Source organism: Pan troglodytes, chromosome 18 (genome assembly GCF_028858775.2).
Source record: "Pan troglodytes isolate AG18354 chromosome 18, NHGRI_mPanTro3-v2.0_pri, whole genome shotgun sequence".
Lineage (NCBI taxonomy): Eukaryota > Metazoa > Chordata > Mammalia > Primates > Hominidae > Pan > Pan troglodytes.
In genome coordinates this window covers 28,818,376-28,843,860 of record NC_072416.2, presented here as the reverse complement: position 1 = coordinate 28,843,860, position 25,485 = coordinate 28,818,376, and positions in this window count along the sequence as shown.

Here is a 25,485-nt window from a genome sequence, read left to right as displayed (position 1 = left end):
GCATTTTGTGTGCAACTTGTTTGTATCCTCCACGAGCAGACATGTTTGCAATTGAGAATATGTCTAAAGCACTGCAGAAATCTGGAGTCTGGAGACACCACGTAATACAGTACTGAAGACAATTCTCAGAGTCACACTTCAAGGGAATAGCTGACAAATGAGAATGAATTCAAGGAAGGACACCATAACGATGAAGTGTCTAAGAGTTGTGTCAGGTGGCAAGGTATTTTATCCATCTGCTCCTTAGTATTACTGTGAATAACTAAATTATTTCAAAGTGTGCAGGATTTCCCCTGGAAATACAAAAACTTCATGAAAGGGCATTATTATTAGCAATCAGGGAAGGAAAGAGTTTGCCTGACCCCAAAAGGCAAACAGTATGGCAGCTACTAAAGAATCGAGAAATATACTATTATTGCATCTTTTAAATACCTTCAAGGAGTAGATTTAAAAATTGTCTGCAGGAAAAGAGGGTCTTGAGAACATTTCTCATGTCTAAAATAACTCTCCTCTTGCCCTTTGGGACTCCGTAGAAATACATTTACAAAGGTAAGAGAAAAAGCAAAGTCTAGTAATGTGCATTAGACCCTGAGAAAATTGAAAAAAAAAATAATGTCAATTGTTCTCTATTTGCAATTGAATACCTCCTGTTTGTGCCTAGTGAGGCTTGTCAGGCGAATGAAATTTGGCACTTGATAGCATTTCTATAGGAAATGAATGAAAGGTTAAAGCCATGGAAATTTTAGCACTAGGAAGTACCTTAGAGATGTTTGGTACAACCCACACCCACTTACTTTATAACTGTGAAAGTGAAGACCAGATAAGTCAAATGACATCCTCAGACTCTTAAAGCTAGTTTAGAAGAAGAGTAAGTGCTGGAACCAGGTCATCTTGAAAATGTCTTTTCTCTTTCATCCTGTAGGAAATACACCACTGCTGTCGCTGCTGACACGCAGGCATGGGTTACGCTTCCATTGACAGTCACACAATAAAAAGAAAAAAAGTGATTTGATTTTATTGTAAAGTGATGCCTTTCCTTTTTTTTGTTGTTGGTTTGAAAGAGGAAGATGAAGCATTCAGCTTATCCACTTTAACATTAATAATAGGGAACACACTGTTTTCATGAACAAACATTGAAGAACTTCTTTGGGCTCCTGAGAGGCCAAAAAGAGAAGATGGAAAATCAGAAAGAAAAAAAAAAGATATACATTAGAATGTAATGAGGAAGAGAAAGGTGAGAAGATCAAGAGGGGTGAAAGTAAGAAAAGGAGAGAGGTGACAAAGGAAAAAGACGGGAAGTAATAGAGAGAAAAAGGAAAACGCCAAGATGGAAATTATTCATCTGCATATGCAGCAGCAAGGAAACAGATATGGAGAGGGAAGAAAAAAATTTTCCAAAATTAGACAAAGAGCACAGGGCATGTCAGATGAATTTACAGAATTAATAGTTTTTACCTGGCTATTCACCTGGGAATAGGCATCAGAGAAAATAATGTCCGGTTAACACTATTCTTTAGACAATTTCTTTATAATTAAGACTGTGTTATTAATATCTACCATTTTCTTTTTTTTTTAATTTCAACTTTTATTTCAGGATCAGGGAGTACCTGCCCTCCCTCCCCCGCTTGGAGTCCCCACTGTCTATTGTTCCCATCTCTATGTCCATGTGTACCCAGTGTTTAGCTTCCAATTATCAGTGAGAACATGTGGTATTTGTTTTTCTGTTTCTGTGTTAATTCACTTAGAATAATGGCCTCCAGCTGTATCCATGTTGCTGCAAAAGGCATAATTTCATTCTTTTTTTTTTTAGATGGAGTCTCACCCTGTTGCCAGGCTGGAGTGCAATGGCGCGATCTCTGCTTACTGCAACCTCTGCCTCCAGGGTTCAAACCATTCTCCTGCCTCAGCCTTCTGAGTAGCTGAGATTACAGACATACGCTACCATGCCCGGCTAATTTTTGTATTTTTAATAGGGACAGGGTTTCATCATGTTGGCCAGGCTTGTCTTGAACTCCTGACCTTGTGATCTGCGTGCCTATTTTTAATGGCTGTATAGTATTCCATGCTATATATGTACCATGTTTTCTTTTTCCAATCCACCATTGATGAGCACCTAGGTTGCTTCCATGTCTTTGCTATTGTGAATAGTGCTGTGAGGAGCATACGAGTGTGTGTATCTTTTTGAATATCTACCATTTTCCAAGCCCCTATTGTGTACCAGGTACTCTGCAAGCATCTGGGATGACCCTCAGAACAACCTACCATGTGAGTATTATCATATTTCCTGACCAGAAAACCAAGCTCCTTAGAGGTTAAGTCACTTGCCCCAGTTCCCCAGAAAACAACTGCCTCTTTTTATTTAGAAGTTTCATTATATGCGAAATGAGGTTAATCTCTCCCCCAAATAAATCGGGAATATTTTATAAATTATGAAGGAGGAACTTAGATTTTTAGAAACATATGTTGGGGCATCAGCACTTCATTTTATTCTGTTGTAATTCAGCACTAAGAATACTACCAGAACCTCAGTCAAAACCTAGTTGCTCAATAAATAGGTGAATAACTGAATGAGTCCATGAATTCCCCTGAACCCATTGAGCATTCAGCACCCCATGATGGACACTGGAGATACAGAGATACTAGATATGGGAACAACCATAAAATAGTTTGATGAAAATTGAGGCTGTAATTAGAAAACAGGAGTAAACCAAACCAAGATGCAGATTTTGGGATCCCACATTCTGAATTTCAGTTTTGTAGGGGTGGAGGGAGTATCAGAAATTTGCAATGTAAAAAATTCCCCAGGTGGCTTATATTCACAGTAAAGCTGAGAACCACCACCCAGTGTAAAGTTTCCCAAATTGACCCAGTCATAGGAGTCACCTAAAGCATGCATGAAACACACAGAGTCCGGGGTCCCAGCCCAGACCGAGAGAAGCAGAGGGAGCAACAGTGGGTTAATGTGTCTTTCTTTCTTCACTGGTCAGCTGGGGATTGCTGTATATTTGATAAATTGCCCTAGCCTAAAGGGAAAGAGCTGAGAAGAAAGCCCATTATAAATTATGGGGTGAATATTTCCCAATTATACTGAGGACTGTGTTGGTTGTGATGTTCTTCTTCAACATGACCCGAGAACAAGAATTCCTAATATAATTAGAGTAATCTTTAATTAGGAGCTTTCTCTCTGCAGGGCACAAGGGCTAAGATCATTCACTCAAAGAGCATCTCATTAAATTCTCACAGCAATACTAGGAAGTCAACATTTCACTATGGCCTTGTTTGAAATGAGGAAACCGAGGCTCCAAGAGCTTATGTCACTTAGCTAGGAATGAAGGAGCTAAAATTTAAACCCAGGTCTGATTGGCTGAAAGTCTCCATCGGTAATTTCTATGCTCCTTTATCAATTACATTTTTGTTTGTTCTGCTCTGAGCCTCTACACTACCCTGGGTTGCCGTTGTATCTCCAAATTTTCCTCCACTGCCCTGTAACCTGCTCAGAAACTTCTTTTTGCTCTGGGCTAATTGCTCCCTTTGGCTCCAGGTACCAGGGTCATCTGCTTTGAGAGGGAAAGCTGGACTAAAGGTGGAAGTTGAGAGGCTAAGAAGTTGTGGGATCATGGGTAAGTCTTATAGCTGCAGACCAGCCCTCAGCTATTTAATCTGTCAAATAGGAATATTAAAGTATACCTTGTCGGGTTGTTATGAGAATGAAACAAACAGCATAAGTAAACTGGCACATGTCGGGAATGACTCTGACAAAAATTAATTCCCTCCCCTTCTCTACCTGCTGGAACTGGACTTCTCACTAAATCTGAGTGGCAGGAAGTTCTGCTGTCACCAGGAATCAGCTGGTGGGTGAAAGATGTGTGCTCATAGAGTACTTCCAGATGATATTTTAATTGCACAAAAGATCACAATTTTCTTCTCATCCATGTCCCGCCGCAGTGCAGGGGGCTGTGTCTGGCAAATAAGGATCAAATAGTGTTTGTTGGACAAAAGACTTCCCAATGAAGAACCACCAAGCCCATTCTCATCCACCGTCTCCCTTACATTTCCTTATAATTCTGGCAAGCTTAGCCTAGCAGTTTAAAGCATGGAATCCAAGGTTGAACAAATTGGGATCAAACCCTGCCTCCACCACTTACTATTTGTGTGACCTGGGGCAAGTTACATAATGTCTCTGTGTCTCAGTTTCCTTATCTGTAAAATGGGGGAATGATAACCTACAAACACCATGGGGTGACCATGAGCATTTAATGGAATACTATACATATAAAGCTCTTGGAACACTACCTGGTCTATGATGCATGTGATTTTATAAAAGTCAGTTACTATCATTATTATAATCTCCCATTTTACAGATGAGAAAGTTAAGGCTCAAGTGTTCAAATGACTTATCTGAAGTCATAAAGTGAGTCAGTGGCACGGTCACTGCCTTAGACGTCTGGGCTTCTCAAGTTTTCCCTTGGGCTTGGAGAGGGGCTATGGAGAACAGGAGATGGAGAAGAAAGGGAAAAGTCAAGCATTTTCCAGAAAGGAGTTCCTCATCCCTGATCCCTGGGAGGATTGTAAGCTCTCCCTCCCCATCTTCCTCTCCTTTCTCTCTTGCCCCCATCCACACATCTCAAGCAGCTATTCTTATGGTTGGCTAGCAGCAGGATGCCAAACACCCATTGAAAGAAATGAGCTGTGCTAAGCACCATGGTCTTGACACAGCTTTATTAAAAATTAAGTTGCAAATTATAACACTCACTGGGGAAGACGTGCTTTCCTCCCAATTACAGTTAATAGAACAAAATTAATGTAGCAATTAATGTGGCTGCTCTTACAGCCCACTGTAATCTGCGCAGGGCCACAGCTCCTGTTCTTACCACGGCCTGATTACAGAAGAACTAGGGCCTGGAGCTTAATAAAGTTTTGCTTTTCCTGTGTTTAAACTCTCAGGCCATAACTTACTTAAGAAACACACGCAAAAAGAGATTATTTAACATTTTAGAGGTTCCCATGAGCCATAAATCATTTTCACACATGCCATATTTGTTGAAAAGGACAGAATACATTCAATTTTACAGTATATTAAACTTCATCTAATTTGAACGTAAGAACAGACCAGCAAATAAATGACCAATTTCTGAAGCAGAAATTACCATTTGGTGGGTGCCATTACAGAGCTGCTGGTATTTTATCATGTTCTTAACATAATATTGCTTGTCTAGCGATGCATAGTTATAATGCTATTCCAAATTAGAAGACGGTGAAAGAGAAGTGCATAGTTTATTTTAATAGGCGTCATTTGTCAGATGTTATTCTGAGGGCTTTGTGCTGATGATAATATGCAGATTAAAGTAGAAGTAAATAGGGAATAAAAGGAGCCGCCTCCAGGAGAAGTGATTCCTACTCCTGAGCTCATAGGAACCTCAGCTGTCAGTAAGAGAGGGATGGCCAGGTGGCCACAGCCTCTAGACACAGATAGCAATAATTAATTTGTGCTGAAGACTTCCAAGGAAAAGGAAGCTTCTGGTGCTCAACAGAAAAAAAAAATGCCGCCTGGAATTCCAATGTGGCGTCTCAGCTCCTACAATAGCAATTGTAATAGCCACCACTGGCAGAAGACTGCGTCATTTACAAAACACTTTCACATTCGTTGTCACACTGAATGTGCCAAGAAACCCGGAGAGGTAGTCCCCTCATTTTCTAATTAAATCTCTGTTACAGAGGAGAAGAAGGAGGCTTGACAGGGTAAACAGAACTTGCTGGAATGGTCAAAGCTAGAAAGTAGCCAGGCAGTGATGCAAAGTTAGGCGGGTCAGGTTCTATTCATCAATTCAGTCGTTTCTTCAACAACAGTAATTAAGCACCTGTCAGGCACCATGCTTTGTGCCAAGTGCTGTGGATAATACAGACCTTGGATCTTGACTTTTTGGAAAGCTCATAGTCTAACAAGATAGCAGTCAGTGTACATGGGTGAAATGCATGGATCTTGGAATTAAACTGCCTGGGTTTGAATCCCAGCTGGGTCATTTACAAGCTGTTTAAACTTAAGAAAGTTACTTAACCTCTCCATGCCTCACGTTTCTCATCTGTAAAAAGGACACACTAGTAGCGCTTACAGCTTAAACTTGTAAAAATTCAATCAGTGACACTGTGCTTTACATAATGTTAACTGTTATTTGCTTTATGCCCAACCTTTCAACTCCCTGGCCGCATCCTAATTCAGGTCAGCAGCATCTGTCACCTGGAGCTCTCTGCTACCTACCTGGTCTTCCAATCTCCACCAGTCAAAGCTACAGAGAAAAGCCCATAAGCAATTCTTCGAAGAACTAAAAACAGAACTACCATTTGACCTAGCAATCCCATTACTTGGTGTATACCCAGAGGAATATAAATCATTCTGCGATAAAGACATATGCATGCATGTGTTCATTGTAGTACTGTTTACAATAGCAAAGACACGGAATCAACAAAAACCCCCATCAGCAGCAGACTGGATAAAGAAAATGTAGTACATATACACTGTGGAATACTATGCAGCCCTAAAAAAGAAGAGATCATGTCCTTTGCAGGAATGTGGATGGAACTGGAGGTCCTTATCCTTAGCAAACTAATGCAGGAACAGAAAACCAAATACTGCATGTTCTCATATATAAGTGGGAGTTAAATAATAAGAACACATGGACAGAAGGAGGGAAACAACGGATACTGGAGCTTACTTGAGGAAGGAGGGTGGTAGAAGGTAGAGATTCAGGGGAAAAAAACTGTTGGGTACCATGCTTAGTACCTTGGTGACTAAATAATCTGCTAAGTAACACCTGAGTCATGAGTTTATCTGTATAACAAAGCTTCCTACGTATTCCTGAACTTAAAATAAAAGTTAACGTACCTTTTCAAAAAAAAAAAAAAGAAGAAAGAAAAAGAAAGAAAAGCCCACAGGAACTTTCTGGAGAGAAACTCTGATCACTCTGCACCCCTGCCTCTGCAAGTTCCCATGGCCCTGTGGATGAAGTCCAAACTCTTTAGCATAGTCTGAGAGGTCTCCACCATGAGACCCCTGCCGCCCCTCCAGCTTCTTCTTTCACCACCCACTCACTCCACTTCTAGTCTTCTGCCGTACCGAATGACTTTCTGCTCCAGAATTTTCTATCTTCTCTCTTTTTCATTCTGCCACTGATTTCCTTGATTTTGCAAATGCCATTCCCCCTTCCTAGAAGTGTCCTTTATGTCTCAGTTTAGAGATCCTCTCTTCTGGAAAGTCAACTCTCATGCTCCAAGACTAGCTTAGATGCCACCCTCTGCGCCACAGTAAATTGTGTTTCCCTCATCACAGCACTTCTCACATTGCAATACAGTTATTTGCCAGAATATGAGACTCAGGAGAGCTGGGATTATCCCAAGCACCATGCACAGGGCCTGGCACTTAGAGGATGCTCAAGAATTACTGGTTGAATAACGAATGAATAAATGAGACCGAGCAGCCTCAGAGCCTCCGCCTTGCCCTCACCCTTTGCATTATAACATCAAGACTCTGCAGTAGGTGAGTAGGAGCTCGTACCTGGTGCTTTGCCAAGGTGTGCCAGACTGAATCAGGGCTCACTGCATGCCTCAGATTTATGCCCTATGCTCATGGCTGTGGGGCCAGCCTCCCCGATCACATAAATCACTATGCGGCAATCTGGCTCCCAAGCTGGGGAGCCTCTGAAGCTCACACTTTGCAGAGGAGCCGCCAGAATTAGGCATAAATCCACTTCTTGATTGGATAAGCAAACACCCCACTGCATGAAATGATTTACTAAATTACAATGCACAGTGACAGACTTGGGAGATTCAGAGCAAGGGCCTGCTTAGCAATCAGAGGCATTCTCTAACTCCATGGCTTCCTCCACCTCTGCCCTTCCTGGCTTCACCTGTGACTTCTTTCCATTCATTCACTCATTTAGTCATCATTCATTGGGCACCCACACCATGACAGGTAAGGTGCTTACACATAAATTATCTCATTTAACTTTCATCTATGCAACAACTCCAGAAAGTCAGTATCACTTGATTTTTCTGTTTTTCAGATGAGGGAACTGAGGATCAGGGAGGTTAAGAAACTCCGTATCACACAGCTAGTAAGTGGTAGAGTTGAGATTAAACTCCAAAAACACCCATCAAGAAGCCCCAAAATTTGTCTACTGCAGACTAAATTCACTGTTGCTGTTTTCTTTTTGTCTACAAATATCTAACTCTTCCACTTCTTCTTTTATGCATTTTGTTTTCTTTTACTTGTATCTGTCAGCATAGGGTAGGTTATGCTGAGATGACAACACCCCCAATATTCTATGGCTTAATGCAACAGAAGTTGTTGTTATTTTTTTTCTAGTGCTTTCTCAACCTAAATGTTTCATGCAGTCCAGCTCAGCATCTCCACTATACATAGTCACTTAGGCTGACAGACTCAGTCACTTAGGCTGACAGACTGCTCTCCTGCAGTGCTCCGTGTGGAACTCGGGGCCATCTTGGTTTCTGCAAGAGGAAAAGAGAAGTAGAAAGTTTCACACTCACAGTTAAATGCCTTCGACTGAAAGGAACACAAACTATTTGACATAACCTGATTATGTAATTCCACCTGCCCAAAGCAGGATTAAGTACAATCTTCCATGTGTCCAAAAGGAAATGATAATGTTTTATTGTGAACATTATACAACACCCTCATTCTCCTCTTTGTACTCATTCATTCAGCAGATAGTTACTGAACTTATGCAATATGCCAGGGCATTCACTGGGCTGAACATTGGCAATAAAGAGGTGAAGCAAAACACGTGCAACGTCTGCACTCAAGAAGCTGACGTTATGATTAGAGACACATGTATTAATCAAGTGAGCATGCAAATAAACTAGAATTGTGTCAAGTTCTGTAAAAAGCAAGCAAATGGTTTTATGAAAACCCATAACAAAGGTATGAACGAAACTAGGAATCAGAGAAAGCTTTTGTTTCAGTAAAGCTTTTGATTACAAGCAACAGAATCCATCTCTAGCCAAATTAAATAGACAGAGAATTTAATTAGAGGATACTGGGTAACTCACAGACTGAAATTTACACAGTCTCTGTTCTTTCCATTTGAAATCTGGGGCAGGTGTATTTGTTTGGTGGAGTTGTGGTCTCCTTTGTAGCTGTAAGAAGTTCTGAAAACAAAAGTATCTGGCCATCTCAGTTTCCAGGTAGCAGAAAGAATGACATACGTCCTTTGAAGCTACTCTGAGAAAAACAGTGGAGTTGAGATTTAAAGAAATAACAGAAGCTAGCAAAAGGAATAGGAAGGAGGGGAATTATACTTTCCTCCTCCCCTCATTTATAAAAATTCAAATATTTACAAAAGTAGAAAAAATAACATCATAAAACCTTGTGTACCCATCACTTTGCTTCAACTCCATCTGGTTTTGTTTACACCCTCACCCACTTTTCTCCGTTGCTACATTTTTAGAATATGTTTTTTAAAGTTCTCAGACATTATGTAAATAGTTTATTTGTGTAAGATTATGAATGATAAGAACTTATTTAGAAAAAGAAATAGAATCTTGATGCAATTATCACACTTAAAAAATAACAATAATTATTTGATATCACCAAATGCCCAGTTAGTACTTACATTTTACTGATGGTCTTAAAAATTGTTACACAATTTGATTGAGCAGAACTCAAATGAAATCCATATATTGTGTTTGACTTATACGTCTCTTGTCTCCTTTAATAGATAGGTCACCCCTGTCTATGTTCTTCCAACAGACAGATAAGAAGGCATGGATATGGCCAGATGCTGTGGTTCACACCTATAATCCCAGCACTTTGGGAGGCAGAGGCAGAGGCAGGTGGATCACGAGGACGGGAGATCAAGATCATCCTGGCCAACATGGTGAAACCCCACCTCTACTAAAAATACAAAAATTAGCTAGGCGTGGTGGCGAGCGCCTGTAATCCCAGCTACTCGGGAGGCTGAGGCAGGAGAATCACTTGAACCAGGGAGTCAGAGGTTGCTGTGAGGTTGAGATCGCAGTACTGCACTACTCCAGCCTGGGTGACAGAATGAGACTCCGTCTCAAAAAAAAAAAAAAAAAAGAAGGCATGGATACCAAGTTAGACATGAACATAGATATATAGATATAGACATAAATATAGATACAGAGACTGATATGACATAGACATAAACATGAACATAGAAGCAGAAATAGACATAGAGATAGATATAAACATAAATATAGACATAGGCATAGACATGAACATAGTCATAGTTGCAGGCATAGACATAAATATAGGCAGCTGGAGAAAAACTGAGTCATTTCTTCTAGTGTCCCACAGTCTGAATTTTGCCAGTTGTTTTTCCTCTTTTTGTATTTTCTGTGGATTAATGATAGATCCAGAGACTTGATCAGATGCTACTTCAAATTTTTGGTAAGACGATCATGGGAGATGCATACTTCCATTAGAAGGTGTGCAAGTTCTGACTGTCTCCATTTTTGTGATAATACCACCCACTGCTGATCATTGACTAGCTCTATTCATTAGAAGTCGCAAAATAGTGATATTTGCATTTTATTTTTTTCCTCTTTCATTAGCTGGGATACACAATTAATATGGAAGAGTCAGGATAAATGCTTAATTCTCCCCTTTACTTACTAATTTTCAAACAATGAGCTGGTTTCCTAGCATTTCCTGACAGTAAACAATGAATGGTTACTTTTTTTAGAATCATCATGAACTTTTGACTTTAAACATACTTATATTTTAATCTACTGCAGGTAGTATTCTGATTGACTCTAATTGTCCTATTTTGGGCCAGTGGTGTCTTATTCATGTTGGTTTCACATTTTTAACATTTTTAAAAAATTCTAATTGACAATAATTGTATGCATTTATTGTATACATTTTGTGTACAAATGTTGAGTTATTAATACTCTATGAAGTGCTAAATTATATGCATTGCTTCACATACTTATTATTTTTTGTGGTAAGAACATTTACAATCTACTCTCTTGACAATTTTCAATAATACAATACATTGTTAATAATTATAGTCACCATGTGGTACAATAGATCTTTTGAACTTATTCCTCCCATCTAACTGAAATTGTGCATTTTTTTAACCAACATCTACCCAGCCCCCCAACCCCCACCTCTTTCCCAGTCTCTGGTAGTCACTATTCTACCCACTACTTCTGTTAGTTCAAATTTTTTTTTAATTCCACCGTCAGTAAGATCACATCATATTTGTCTTTCATGCCTGGCTTTTTTCACTTAGTATAATGTCCTCTAGGTTCATCCATGTGGTCACAAATAAGAGAATTTTCTTCCATTTTAGGGTGAATGGTATTTAATTGTGCATATATACCACATTTTTAAAAACCTGTTCGTCTGTTGATGGACACAGGTTGATTTCATATTTTGGCTATTGTGAATAGTGCTGCAATAAACATTGGAGTGCAGATATCTCTTTGAAATACTGATTTCATTTCCTTTGGATATATACCCAGCAGTGGGATTGCTGGTTCATGTGGTAGTTCTATTTTTAATTTTTTGAGGAACCTCCATACTATTTTCCTTAATGGCTGTTTTTCTTAATTTTCTTAATTTACATTTGCACCAACAGTACACCAAGTCTCTGTTTTCTCCATATCTTTGCCAATACTTAGCTTTCATCTTTTTGACACTAGCTATCTTAAAAGGTGTGAGGTGATATTTCATTCTGGTTTCAATTTTCATTGTTCTAGTGATTAGTGAGGCTGAACATTTTTGATATACCTGTTGGACATTTGTATGTGTTCCTTTGAGAAATATTTATTCAAATCCTTTATCCATTTTTTAACTGGGTTATGTATTTTCTTACTGTTGAGTTGAGCTCCTTATATATTTTGGATATTAGCCCCTTATCAGATGTATGGTTCACAAATATTTTTCCTAGTCTATGGGTTGTCTCTTCATTTTGTTGATTACTTTTTGACTGTGCAGAAGCTTTATAGTTTGATATAATCCCATTTGTCAGTTTTCTCTTTTGTGGTCTTGGGGTTCATATCCAAAAAATCATTGCCCAGGTCAATGCTATGGAGTTTTTTCCCTGTTTTCTTCTAGTAGTTTCACAGTTCCAGGTCTTACATTTAAGCTTTAATTCATTTTCTGTTGATTTTTGTACATGTTGTGAGATAAGGATCTAATTTCATTCTTCTGTATGTGGATATCCACTTGTCCAAATACCTTTTATCAGAGATACTGTCCTTTCCTCACTGTGTGTTCTTGACATCTTAGATGACAATCAACTGACTTTAAATGCATAGACTTATTTCTGGGGTCTCTATTCTGCTCCATTGGTCTATACATATGTTTTTATGCTAGTACCATGCTGTTTTAAATACTATAGGTTTGTAGTATATTTTGAAGACAAGTCATGTGATGCCTCTACCTTTGTTATTTTCTCTCAAGATTTTTGTGGCTATTCAGGGTCTTTTGTGGTTCCACACCAATTTTAGAATTGTTTTTTCTATTTCTATGAAAAATATTACTGGACATTTGAAAGAAATTGCATTGAATCTGTAGATTGCTTTGTATATTATAAATCTTTTCACAGTATGAATTTTTCTAATTCATCAACATAGGCTACTTTCTTTTTATTTGTGTCTTCATCAATTTCTTCCATCAGTATTTTATAGTTTTCAGTGTACAGGTCTTTCATCTCCTTAGATAAATTTATTCTTAAGTATTTTGTTATTTTTGTAACTATTGTAAATAGGATTGTTTTCTTGATTTCTCTTATGGTTAGTTTTTTTGTTAGTGTATAGAAATGCTACTAATTTTTGTATATTGATTTTGTATCCTGCAACTTTATTGAGTTAATTTTTTAGTTCTAGCAGTTTTTAGGTGGAGTCTTCAGAGGTTTTTTTTGTCTGTTTGTTTTTTAATATAAGATCACATTACCTGCAAACCAAAACAGTTTAACTTGTTCCTCCTCTAAAGGAGTTTTATGTTGTCTTTTTTTAAAACTTGTATTTTAGGTTCAGAGGTACATGTGCAGCTATGTTATATAGGTAGACTCATATTAGGGCATTTGTTATACATCTTATTTCGTCAATCAGGTACTAAGCCTAGTAACCAATAGTTATTTTTTCTGTTGGACTGAATGTATTTTCATCAAATACAAGGGGAAAAATTCAAGATTTTGGCCTGGAAGACTTAAGTCAGAGTTGATATGTAAGGATAAAATAAGGCTTTGATGGGGAGGCTGAAGAGTGTATTTTCAGATGTGATGCCTTTGAGATGCTCAGGTGGATACACGTAGGAGAAAGTTGGATACCTGAGGCTGGAGCTTGGCTATATTGAAGAAGAGTTTCTGAATCTCAAGTTACCTCTTAACATCTACGGGTGCCTACTGAGCAGCCAGAACTCAAGCCCATTTTTATGCATATCTGTCCAGGCTTTGAACCATGACTGTAGCTGGTAAGGTCAGGGTTTCACCAATCTCAGAACAACAGTCAATGAGTTGACCCAACGTGAGAATCTTGCCCAATATGGACAGGCTCTATTGCATGGTGACTAACTGACTATATTGGAGAGTCATTAAATGTCTCAATCAGATTATTTCTCTTGGGGAGTTCATGTAAGAAATAGAGACACAGAAGACAGCATAGAAGTCTAGACATCCACAGAAAGAAGCAATAAAAAATAAGCTGAGAGACAGTAGATACCGAAGTGGAATCAGACAGATTCCCAGTAGGCACAGCACAGTCAGAGATGGAAAAATTTGACTCCAGAAACCAATGAGACCCTAGAGATGCTGATAAATTCTGAACGATGTTCCTGTTCATCCTGGAATTCTGTAGTCTTTGCCTAATGTCACAGGGAATTCTGCCCACGTTACAACTGAAGCTCAGATGCCACGGAGGAGTATATTGAAACAACTCCCCATTGCAGCCCTCAGTACTCAGATTTCATTTTTGTGAATTGCTATGCCCATGTATAATTCATGTAAAGGTAGAGAGAAGGGTTTCTATTTGCAGGGGACAACATGGCCTCAGTCACTCAGAAGTGCACCAAAAGCTGAAGGGTTTTGTAAAACACAGGGCCAAAGCAACAGAAGTTTAGCCCAGAACCGGGGGCAAAATTCTTGCCAAACTGGCGTGGAACCCGACACTGCTCTGATAACTGGAGGATGTGGGGAAGATTAGGAAACAGTCCCTGAAAAGCTGGCATGTTTATATATGGCACTGACAACAGAAGAGGACGTGTCAGTGTAGTGGGGGACACACAGGAACGTGAGTGTATCTTTTCCCATCCTTCTGAGTCACCCTGTGACCTGCCTGCATTCTGTAGGGAAGCCATGGGAGAGAGCCCAGTTTCCAAATATAAGATCGGGGTTAGAATTAGGGAGATTTGAGTATTGGTGTTAATGTGCCTTCCTTTGTAATCACAGAATAGCCAAACCCGGGGCCTTATTGTTACCTGTAACTTCCTTGCATCCTTACAATAAACTTAGGTGTCTCTACATGTCTCCTTTCTTTGTAATCTTAATGAGCCTAATTAACATCATTAATGGACATACAAATATAGATTTGACTGTCACTAGCAGCTTATAGGAAGTAGCTAAAGCCTATTCTAATTAACCCCTTCCTGCCTGATGCTTGATTTATTTGGGTTTTCATTGTCAGCCCAGTCCGACAGTTTAATTTATGAGCCCTCTACCTTGCAATAATTGCCTTCAAGCGATTGATGCAGTACCTTTGTACTGCCCTATCTCTTAGAATCTCAGAGATACCAGCGATTAGACCAGTTCTTTTCATATCTTTATTTTCCTACGATGAGGTTGTTAGCGCAGTAGTAGGCGTGAGAAGATGTTCCATAAATGCTTCTCAATGAAAATTGTATTCTTTTTTCATTATCCTTCTAAATTTTTTGAAAAGTCAGGTAACCAGTCAAGCACCAGGTGCACACAGAAATGTATGGTCTCAAGTATTTCATTGTAAATGCTACATCTTTTCTACCTGTGGGGAGATTTCTCCTTCTCGGCATTTTGGTCGGGAACACGGGCACTTGCTGGGGTATTGCCGCTAGTACATGTGGTCCTGGCCAGCGATGGTGACAGGAACAGCCTTAATTCTGTGTCATTATTCTATGTAATTTTTCTTGTCTCCTCTTGACCATCCCAAGACATGCCGATGGTGTTGGCTCTGAGCTGAGTGGCAGTTCTGTTGAGCTGCAGGTGGATTTGCATTCTGTACCTTTGCGAATGAAATAGAATGGAGGAGGGATTGACCATCTCAGCCTAAATAAACTGCCAATAGGTTTCAAAAGCATCCACAGTCCACGTGCTTTCCTTACCATCACAGTCAAATTGAGGCAATAGAGACAGACTCTGCCAGAACCAGGCAAGAATTACTCAACGACAGGGCAAGATCAGACAGGCATTGTATGGAAGGAGGGATGCATTAGACTATTCTTTCATTCCTGTAAAGAAATACCTGGGATTGGATAGTTTATTTTTATTTATGTTTTATTTTTATTTTTGTGGTACATAGTAGGTGCATATATGTATGGGGTACATGGGATGTTTTGATACAGGCATGCAACGTGAAATAACTACATCATGGAGAATGGGGTATCCATTCACTCAACAATTTATCCTTTGAGTTACAAAGAATCCAATTACATTCTTTAAGTTATTTTTAAAATGTACAATTAAGTTATTATTGACTATAGTCACTCCATTGTGCTATCAAATAGTAGGTCTCATTCATTCTTTCTAGTAAGTTGGTGCAATGCCCTTTAAATGGCAAAAACCAGAATTACTTTTGCACTAACCTAATGATTATATTTTGTACCCATTAATCATCCGCACCTCGCCCACCATGGCCAGCCCCCTACTACCCTTCCCAGCCTCTGGCAACCATCCTTCTAATCTCTATGTCCATGAGTTCAATTGTTTTGACTTTTAGATCCCACGCATAAGTGAAAACATGTAGTATTTGTCTTTCTGTGCCTGGCTTATTTCAGACTGGGTTATTTTTAAGAAAAGAGGTTTGATTGACTCACAGTTCTGCAGGCTGAACAGGAAGTGTAGCTCCAGTCTCTGCTTCTGGGGCAGCCTCACGAAGCTTTTACTCATAGTGGAAGGTGAAGCGGGAGCAGGCACATCACATGGTCAGAGCAGGAGTAAAAGAGCAAGAGAGTGGGGGTGGAGGTGCCACATACTTAAACCACCAGATCTCGTGTGAACTCAGAGCGAGAACTCACTCGTCACTAAGGGGATGGCCGAAACCATTCATGGGCATCCATCCCCATAATCCAAACACCTCCTACCAGGCCCCATCTCCGACACTGGGAGTTTCAATTCAACAGGAGATTTGACAGAGACGTACATTCAAACTATATCCAGGGAGAAAAGACCAATTTTGTTCTAGCGAGTATTTGATTGAATTATTTTACTTGGTCCACAAACAACCCTGGGACATTGTTACCACAATTTTGCAGATGGGAAAATATGGCTCATTCAGCCAGTCACCAGTAGGTTTCATCCCAGTTCTTCTTGACACCAAAGACAGTAAAATTTTACACTTAACTGCCTTTTGATGGAGTTCAAGAAGCAGACTGGAGCAAATCCAAGGGTTGGTGGTAAAAACACTGCAGGTATCCCAGCCATCCAAAGCAGAGCCCCATTGAAGGGGTTCGTCTCCCTAAGGAAAAGAGTTGACAGAAAGTGAAGCCCAGTATCTGCTTCCCACCAAGCCGGCTGGAGACCCAGGAGAAGCCTGAAGTCCCTGAATGGGAAGTAAGTCACTCCTCACCTTTTCTTTCTACTTCTACTGGTATTTCTTGATCCAATCCTCTCTCATCTCCAAGATATTATAGTAACCTTCTAGCTGTTCTCTCGGAACTCGCTTATCTAAGTAGCAGCCATAGGGGTGATTTTAAAACATTAATGAGATTCTGCCTCTCTTTACTCAGAACACTCCAATGGATCCTCCTCCCTCTCGGAGTAAAAGCTGAAGTCTTCACCATCACATACATGACTGTTAACGATCAACATGACTCTTCCCCCATGACTTGGTTTATGGCTGTATACCCAGTGCCTGCCATGTGGAAACACTCAATAAATATCTTTTCACTGAAGAGTAAATGAGGCAGAATGTCCCTTGCAGATCAGTATGTTAAAGTTAATGTAGTAGGTGGCTTCTGAAATGGTTCTCAATGATCCTCATTTCCTGATGTTCATGTCTTTATATAGTCTCTTGCTCTTGAATATGAGTAGGACCTATGACTTGCTTCTAACTAATGGAATATGGTAAAGGTAACAGAATAAATGTACTACGTGTACATAATCATACTAAGATTGTAGTGCTCATCTTGCTGGAGTCTTTCTTTCATGCTCTGTTGGCTCTGATTATACCAAGTTGCCACGTTGTGGGCTACCTATGCTTGAAGGTCCATGTATCCAGGAATAGGGCATGACCTCTAGGAGCAGATGACAACTGAAGCGGTCAGTTTTACAATCATAACGGATTGCAATATGTCAGCAAAGGTTGGTGCTCTATTGACTGATCCCCAGCCAACCTAGGCTGCACCCTTGTAAGACCCTAAACAGAGGACCCAGTTAAGCCGTGCCTGACTCACAAAACTGTAAGATAATAAATATGTGCTGCCTTCAGCCACTAGATTTGAGGTAATTTGTTACTCAGGAGTAGAAAGCTAATACAAACAGGCTAAAATCCATGGTCTGTTATTCATCACGTGAAGGATCTCAGCTCTAAGGTGATGCATCAGTTTGTACTGTATAACAAGCACACCCCAGGACTTTAGTGACTTAAATGACAGCCATATTTACTTTGTAGCTCTCTGGGTTGATTGAGAGTTTTTATGGTCTAGGCAAGTATGACCTATCTCTGCTAGACTCTCCCATGCATCTTTGGGTAGCTGGCAGGTCTGCTGGATGATCTGGAATAGCCTCAGTCACAGGTGTAATGGTTGACAGGCTGTTAGCTTGTGTGACAGAAGATACTGGGCCACATGACTTTAATCATCCTGCAGACTAGCTTGGGCTTCCTCCTGTGATGCTCTTAGGATGCCCATGGGAGCATGAGAGAAGAAACTCCAAGGCCTAAGTGCTATTTGAGCTTCTGTCACCATCACATTTGCTAATAACCCTTTAGTCAAAGCAAGTCACATAACTAATCTAGATTCAAGGTGGAGAAATAGACTCCACCTCTTAATGGAAGGAATGGCAAAGTCACATTGCAAAGGAGCATTGGGATAAGAGGAATTTGTGGTAATTTGTCACTCTACTCCAAGTAGGAAGAATTGTATTAGGTACCATTCACTAGTGGACTGAGGCTAATGTTTATTTTCAGGTGAGGACGAGATGACATACGGTAGGCTTTAATAGAAAGAAAAGGGGCTAGGGCAGTGACCAGCTTATTGGTACAGCAGAAATCTAGTACTGACCCTCTCCTTTCTTTTCATCTATCTTGCTCTCTCAGATGGGATATTCTTTAAGAACTTCTAATTCATCTGTAATTCCCCCCCTTTTTTCCTCTTGCCTATTGACTCCATTGTAAATGTCTGGCACTTCTTTCTCCAAATCAGTTTCTCCCTTCATTTGTCTTATATTCATTCATTCATTCATTCATTCATCCAATAAAAGCATTTTGAGTGCCTACAGTGAACTAGACTTTAAATAATTGAGTCTTCCATTTATAAAAACCACCCTCTCTTTCTTATACAGTTTGCACAAACATTCATAAGCTTACACACACACACACACTCACACACACACACACACACACACACACATCTTACTCTGTTATGCCTCCCTTCTCATTTTACATTTTTTTTCATGTTTGGCAAATGGATGTAAAATAAAAGAAGCCTTTCAAAACCTGCTGTTCCTCTCCAGAACTGCTGTGTGGGTGGGAAGGAAGCACTTGCAAGACAAAACATTGTGGAAACCAGGATTCAGAAAGTCAAGGTAGAGTATCCACCATTGGCCACCCTTTTTAGCATTCAGCATGGAGGAGGCTGAGGTGTATCCATTATGAAGGAGATGTGAAGGAGATGCAAAGGAGAAAAAAAGTAACATTTTAGTTGAATCTTCAATTTTTGGTTTTCTCTGGAAGAACCGAGGCTCTGTTTGCTCACAAGACTCTGTGAGTAAGGTAAGCTCTGAAATTCCTGAATTAATTCTTTCAACAGATAGGTGTTCAGTACCTACTATATGTCAGGCACTGTGCTGGGTCCTGGGGAATGGACCCCAGGTTGTTGTTAGGGACTGAAAGTCTGTATACCCCCAAAATTCATACAATGATGCTCTAACTCCCAATGTAATGGTGTTTGGAGTGAGTTCTTTGGGAGGTAAACAGATCATGAGGGTAAGACCCTGGTCCAATGGACTGAGTGCTCTTAGAATAAAAGAGACACAAGAGAGCCTGCACTCTATCTCTGTCCCTCTCTCTCTCTTCACATATACACAAAGAAGAGGTCATGTAAGCACACAAGGAGATGGCAGCTATCTATTTCACAAGCCAGAAAGAGAGCCTTCACCCTGACATAACAAAGCCGGCCCCCTAATCATGGACTTCCAGGCTCCAGAACTGTGAGAAAATAAGTATCTTGTTTGAGCCACCCAGGCTGTAGACCAAGACAGTGGTGCAAAAGACAGAGAAGGTCTGCCCTTATACAGCTTACATTCTAGTGGAAAGAGGTGTATGTTTCATAAGTAAACACACAAATATATACGACGTTGAGAGAGTAATGTTATTTTGGAAGTAAAATGGGCTAAAGTGGTAGATGGTGACAAAGGAATAGGCTGATCTGGTTGCTTTTGTGAGGAAAGGTCAAGTAGATAGCTTCTCTCCACGTTTCTAGTTTCCATCAAGAGCCCATCTATAAAGCAAGACAGCCCATGCAAGGAGAGGTCATTGTTCCCCGGCTTAGCTCTCCCATGCAGATGAAGCCCTATGGTGAGCAGAATGGCAAGAGGACAGCAGGTATAGCTAAAGCATGCAACTAAACAGTGTCCGAGGCCAAAGATTAAAATCTTAAGTCCTGGGGAAATAAAGGGGCCCTAGATGAGAGTTTCAATTCCAGCTCCCCAGCAGAATCACCTGGGGAACTTTAAAACATAACAATACCTGAGCTCCATGCCCCAGTGAATCTGATGCCATTGGTCTGGAGTGGGGCCAGGGCATAGGCTTGTCATAGAGGTTCCCCTGGTTATTCTAATGGACAACCATGGGCGAGAACCACTGGTTCAAGGAACATCCTAGAGGTTCAATCTGTCTTGCTATAGTCCAAATGAAATACTATGTAGCCATAAAAAGGAATGACATCATGTCCTTTTCAGGGACATGGATGGAGCTGGAAGCCATTATCCCCAGCAACTAATACAGGAATAGAAAACTAAACACCACGTGTTCTCACTTATAAGCGGGAGCTGAACAATGAGAACACATGGACACAGGGAGGGGAACAACACACACTGGGGCCTGTTGGAGGGTGGGGTAGTGGGAGGGAAAACATTAGGAAAAATAGCTAATGCATGCGGGGCTTAATAACCAGGTGATGAGTTGATAGATGCAGCAAACCACCGTGGCACAAATTTACCTATGTAACAAACCTGCACATCCTGCACATGTACCCAGAACTTAAAATTAAAATTTAAAAAAAAAGAAATTCTTAATTTTCAACTTGCTTCTCACACCCCTTTTAATATTTTCCTTCTTATGGATCTCATTTCCCTGGCTACTCCTCTGGCTTAGTTCTCACAGGCTCCAAAAGTGCCAGTTCTAGCCTCTTTTCTTAGGGTAAATTTTCCTCATCAACTACAGCCCAAATCCCCTCACTTTCCTGCATCATGCAATGCGGCGTCACGGCGAGGAGTCACTGTGTGATGGAAAGAACACAGCTCTCAATGTCACAGAGGAATCTGCACCTGCATTATGAGAAGCCAGCAGAGGAATTCAATAGACTGGGTGCAGTGGAGAAAATGGGTGCAGGGACAACAATCCTACCCATTTTAAAGATCCTGCTGAACTAGAGGATTAGACTCCAGGATAGCTGCAGGTCTGGAAGTGTGACCACCAGACCATAGCATCAGCTTCACCTGGAAACTTGTCAGAAATGCAAATTCTCCATCTACTACATGAGAATCTCTGGGGTGGGGTGAAGGAATCTGTGTTGACCAGTCCCCAGGTCATTCTGACATGAACTCCAGAGTGAGAACCATTTTTCTACTGGATGCTCAAAATGATGGCTGTGAAGCCTGGTGCAGTGGCACAGGTTTGTAATCCCAGCTACTCGGGAGACTGAGCTGATTGAGAGGCTGAGATCAGCCTGAGCAACATAGTGAGACCCCATCTCAAAAAAAACCAATAATGACTGTGTAAAATTAAATTATACTTTTTGATGTCTATGCATGTTAACACATTTTAAACAGATTTCCACAAACACCTTTTTTTTAGGAGTTGGGGTCTCTCTCTATCACCCAGGCTGGAGTGCAGTGGCATTGTCCTAGCTCACTGCAGCCTCAGATTCTTAGGTTCAAGCAATTCTGCTACCTAATTCTCCTGAGTAGCCAGGACGGTAGGTCCAAGCCACCACACCCAGCTAACTTTTATACTTTTTTTGTAGAGAGGAGGGTCTCACAGTGTTGACCAGGCTGGTCTCGAACTCCTGGACTCAAGAGATCCTTCCATCTCGGCCTCTCAAAGTGCTGGCATTACGGGGGCGAGCCACTGCGCCCGGCTCACCAGCACATTTTAAGCCTACAATCAAGTGACTATAATAAAGATTTCTTCCTATTTACTTCACCTCTGTTCAGTTCTTCTGTTCATTCATTCAATAAGAAATTACTGAGCTCCGACTTCATTCTGGGAATGCAGTATCTGCCCTCTCTTAGTCGGCGAGACATGTGAACAAATAATTATAACACAGAGTATAGTAGTCACTAAGCCTACACCACGCTTTTGAAGCCCAGCAGAAGGAAGGGCTGACAGCTCTGCCTGGGGCAATCCAACAAGGTTCACAGACACAGTTGGCTTGACCTGGGTCTTGAGCTGGGGGTGGGCAGTCATTCATAAGCCTCAGAAGGAAGCAGGAAGTTCAGGCAGCAGAGCCGGTCAGGTGAGGGCAGAGACATGAAAGAACACCGCATGTTCAAGAAGCAGCAAGCCCCTCCGACTTCAAAGGTTGCCCATATGAGAAAGAGGATAAGGAGTATAGAATTCTGGGATACGGTGAGCACAAGAAAATGTTATAATCAAGATACTGCTGCAGTTGAATATTGCACTGAGGAAGTGTAAACTTTTCAGTCTGGGCTCACCCTTTCCTACCATTGGAACCTTCAGTAAAACCTGTCAGCCTGTTGAGATCAATATTTCTGTTTCTTCTTCTCAGCCCGTCTCCCAGCTTCTCTTATCATGAGGCTTCAAACGGGGCCTGTATCTTTCTCAGCTCGCACCTGTCAGTGCTTGCAATGAAGGCGAGAGTGTGCTGTGGAAAATGGGCCAGGGCCTCAGAGGTGCCTGCTCACAATGGGAAAGTGTGTGCCTGTGTGTGTGTGGGTTGGAACAATTAGAACTTGGAACAGGAAAGAAGGGGGCTGTGACAGAGAAACTGTCACTATGGGAGACTTTTAAGCAGGAAGGCCACTTAAATATCATCCGATTTTTTCTAAATAAAGAGAAAGTGACATGAAGAGGTCAGTGATTTTCCAAAACCATACAGCATTAATCACATTGGTAGGCAGCATGCAGTAATTGCTGTTCCCAAATTGAACTGCCTGCTACAAACTTCTGGGAAGCTTTCCTATTGGAAGCCTTGGAATATTGCTGGTCTTTCCTCAGATTGACTGAACTAAATTTGTTTAGGGAATCTGTATTTTTTTTGAAGTTCCCTAAATATTCCACTGCACAAACAAATTTGAGACCCCCAGTATAGGAGGAAAATCAGGAGACTTGGGATGTGATGTATTAGAATTGTTCTCATTTCAAGTTCTTAATTCATACTGGAAAAAGTCAAAACAGGGATTTATTGCTCATTGCTCATTAAATGAATTTCAGGATGAATGGCTTCAGGCATAGTTGGATCCAGGAGCTCTGAATAATGTCATCTACAATCTCTCTTTATTTCTCAGCCCTGCTTCATTTCTAGGTGGGCACTCCTCTATAGTGGTGAAAAATGGCCACTAATAACTCGGGGTTTGTATTTTATCTTCTTAGTAACCCTGAAAGAAGGAGAGCAATTCTATAGAAATCCTCAGGACTAGTTCTCATTGGTCTGCCTGTCTCAAGCTATATGCCTGTCCCTGAATCAATCACCATGCTGGAGAAATGGTCTGATTAGCCAGGGTTAAACTACATGCTCAAATCTGGATCCAAAGGTTTGTGCAGCATATCATTAAACAAAGTGTGACTAGTTCTCAGAGGGAAAACGTGGGCTACCAGAGAAAGGCAGGAAGTTGTAGATCAAGAAAACAACTACAAAAACAGATGTTCAGTACAGCTGGGTCCAAATTTGGGGGATGTAATGGTAGAGCTGGGACCAGAACTCAAGTTTCCTGATTAAGGTCTTCCATTGCAACACCAGAAGGAGGTGGGGTGCTTAACTATTGACTTCTATTACTGTCAAGTAAGATTCTAACCTAGGCTACTTTAGCTTTAAGTGCTGTTGGAATGACTGGACTCTCACTCCTGGTCCCTATAAAAAGACCCTGAACACACACTTCATGAAATTCCAGCTTTAAGCATTGTCTTCTCTTCCTCTTTATAGTAGACTGCCAGTTGTTCCCCTCTACCCACCCTGCCCACTGAGTAATACCATTTCAGCTGGACACATTTCAAAGCCTCCCCTGTGGCTATGTGTGGTCATGTGACTATAACCTAACCAATGCTAGGCTTAGGGACTCCTCAGATCTCTTATTCCCTCCCGACTAGCTGGAGAAAGAAAGAAATGGGTCAACTGATTCAAACCACAAGCAGAAGCCTCATGAGGTTGGCAGAACCACCTGCTCAATTTCTCTACCACCTGGCTAACGCTGGACTGTTTTTGACAAAGAGAAAAGAAAAACCTCAATTTTGGTTCAGTCACTGTAATGTGTGGTCTCTGGATTATAGCAGCTTACCCTTACTAATCGACCATCTTGTAATTCATCCAAATTGTCTCTCTTTATCCCTTTCTGCCTACCACTCTCCGTTCCACCCTTTCCTAGTTTTCTAATTCAATAAAGGGTTCATCACCTTTACTTGTGATGTGTGTCTCAGGACCTTGATTCTGTGGGTCCATTATCCAGATAGGCATTATACAGTCCAAATTCTTATAATGACCATTTAATGCTGGAGGTGGGGGGAACAGAACATAGATCTCCTGTCTCCAACTAGCTGTTGGAATCCATGTCTAAATAATTTCTAGTCACCTCAAGAGACAGCATTTCCAGGCACTGTGATGATTTCTCCTGGTCATGAGGATGTCAGGGATCACCAAAACACGATGATATTTCTCTCTTTATTTAACACGTAGGAAAATGAGACCTCCCAAAGGAAAATGAGCTAATTTATCTAATGTTCTCTTTTGAGGCTTTTTCATAAAGTGGTTTACAGCAAGAGGTTCATCAGCTGGGCTTAAGGGGTCTCAGGAACCAAAATCAAAGAGAAGGGCAGGGGAAGGAGGAGAAGAGGAGAGAAGAGAGGAAAGTTAATCTGTGAAGATGGTCTGTAGTTTCCATCAGATGCTAAAATAAGTCAATTGTCCCCCATTGTTTAAGATTATAAGCAGAATTTCTGAGTTCAGGCTCAAGCCTTATAACTTTTTTGTGTAATCTTGAATTCATACATTATGCTCTCTGTCTTTGTTTCCTCATCTGGAAAGTGAAAAAAAGGGGCATAACCACCTTTTCTTCTGAGAATTAAGTGAGATGATGTCAAGGAAAGCATTTAATATGTCAGAAACCTCAGTTTCTATTTTGGCTGGATTACCATCTAAAATGCAACCTCTCTGATATACGCTGGGCCTTGGGGAAAAGTGAGTTGTTTTGCTCTCCAGTTCCCCTAGCAACGAGCTCCGGTCACTGCTCTCACTGAAGAGGATACGTCATGGCTGAGGAAGCAGGGAGACCTGCTTCCACATCCAGCTCAGCCCCTTCTTCCTGAAATTTGCCCTTCTATGTTTGGCTCATTGAAGCACCTGAATTTTAATTTTATTTCAGCCAATCTGGATGGATCTCTCTCTCTGATTGTAACACTCATAGAGAATATTTTCCCAGTGTTTGTTGTTTTTTATGGTGATTTAGCACATAAATCTGGGCACCCATGCCCTGGGTCCTAATTACGGTTTCTTCACTTAAGCTACTTAAAGTAAAGCTGCCTCAGTTTCCTCATCTGTAAACTGAGGATAACAATGGTATCCACCTCATTGAATTATTCGTTTAAAAAACATATGTACTGCACATATCCCATGTCCAAGATGTAGTTCTGGGCTCTGGC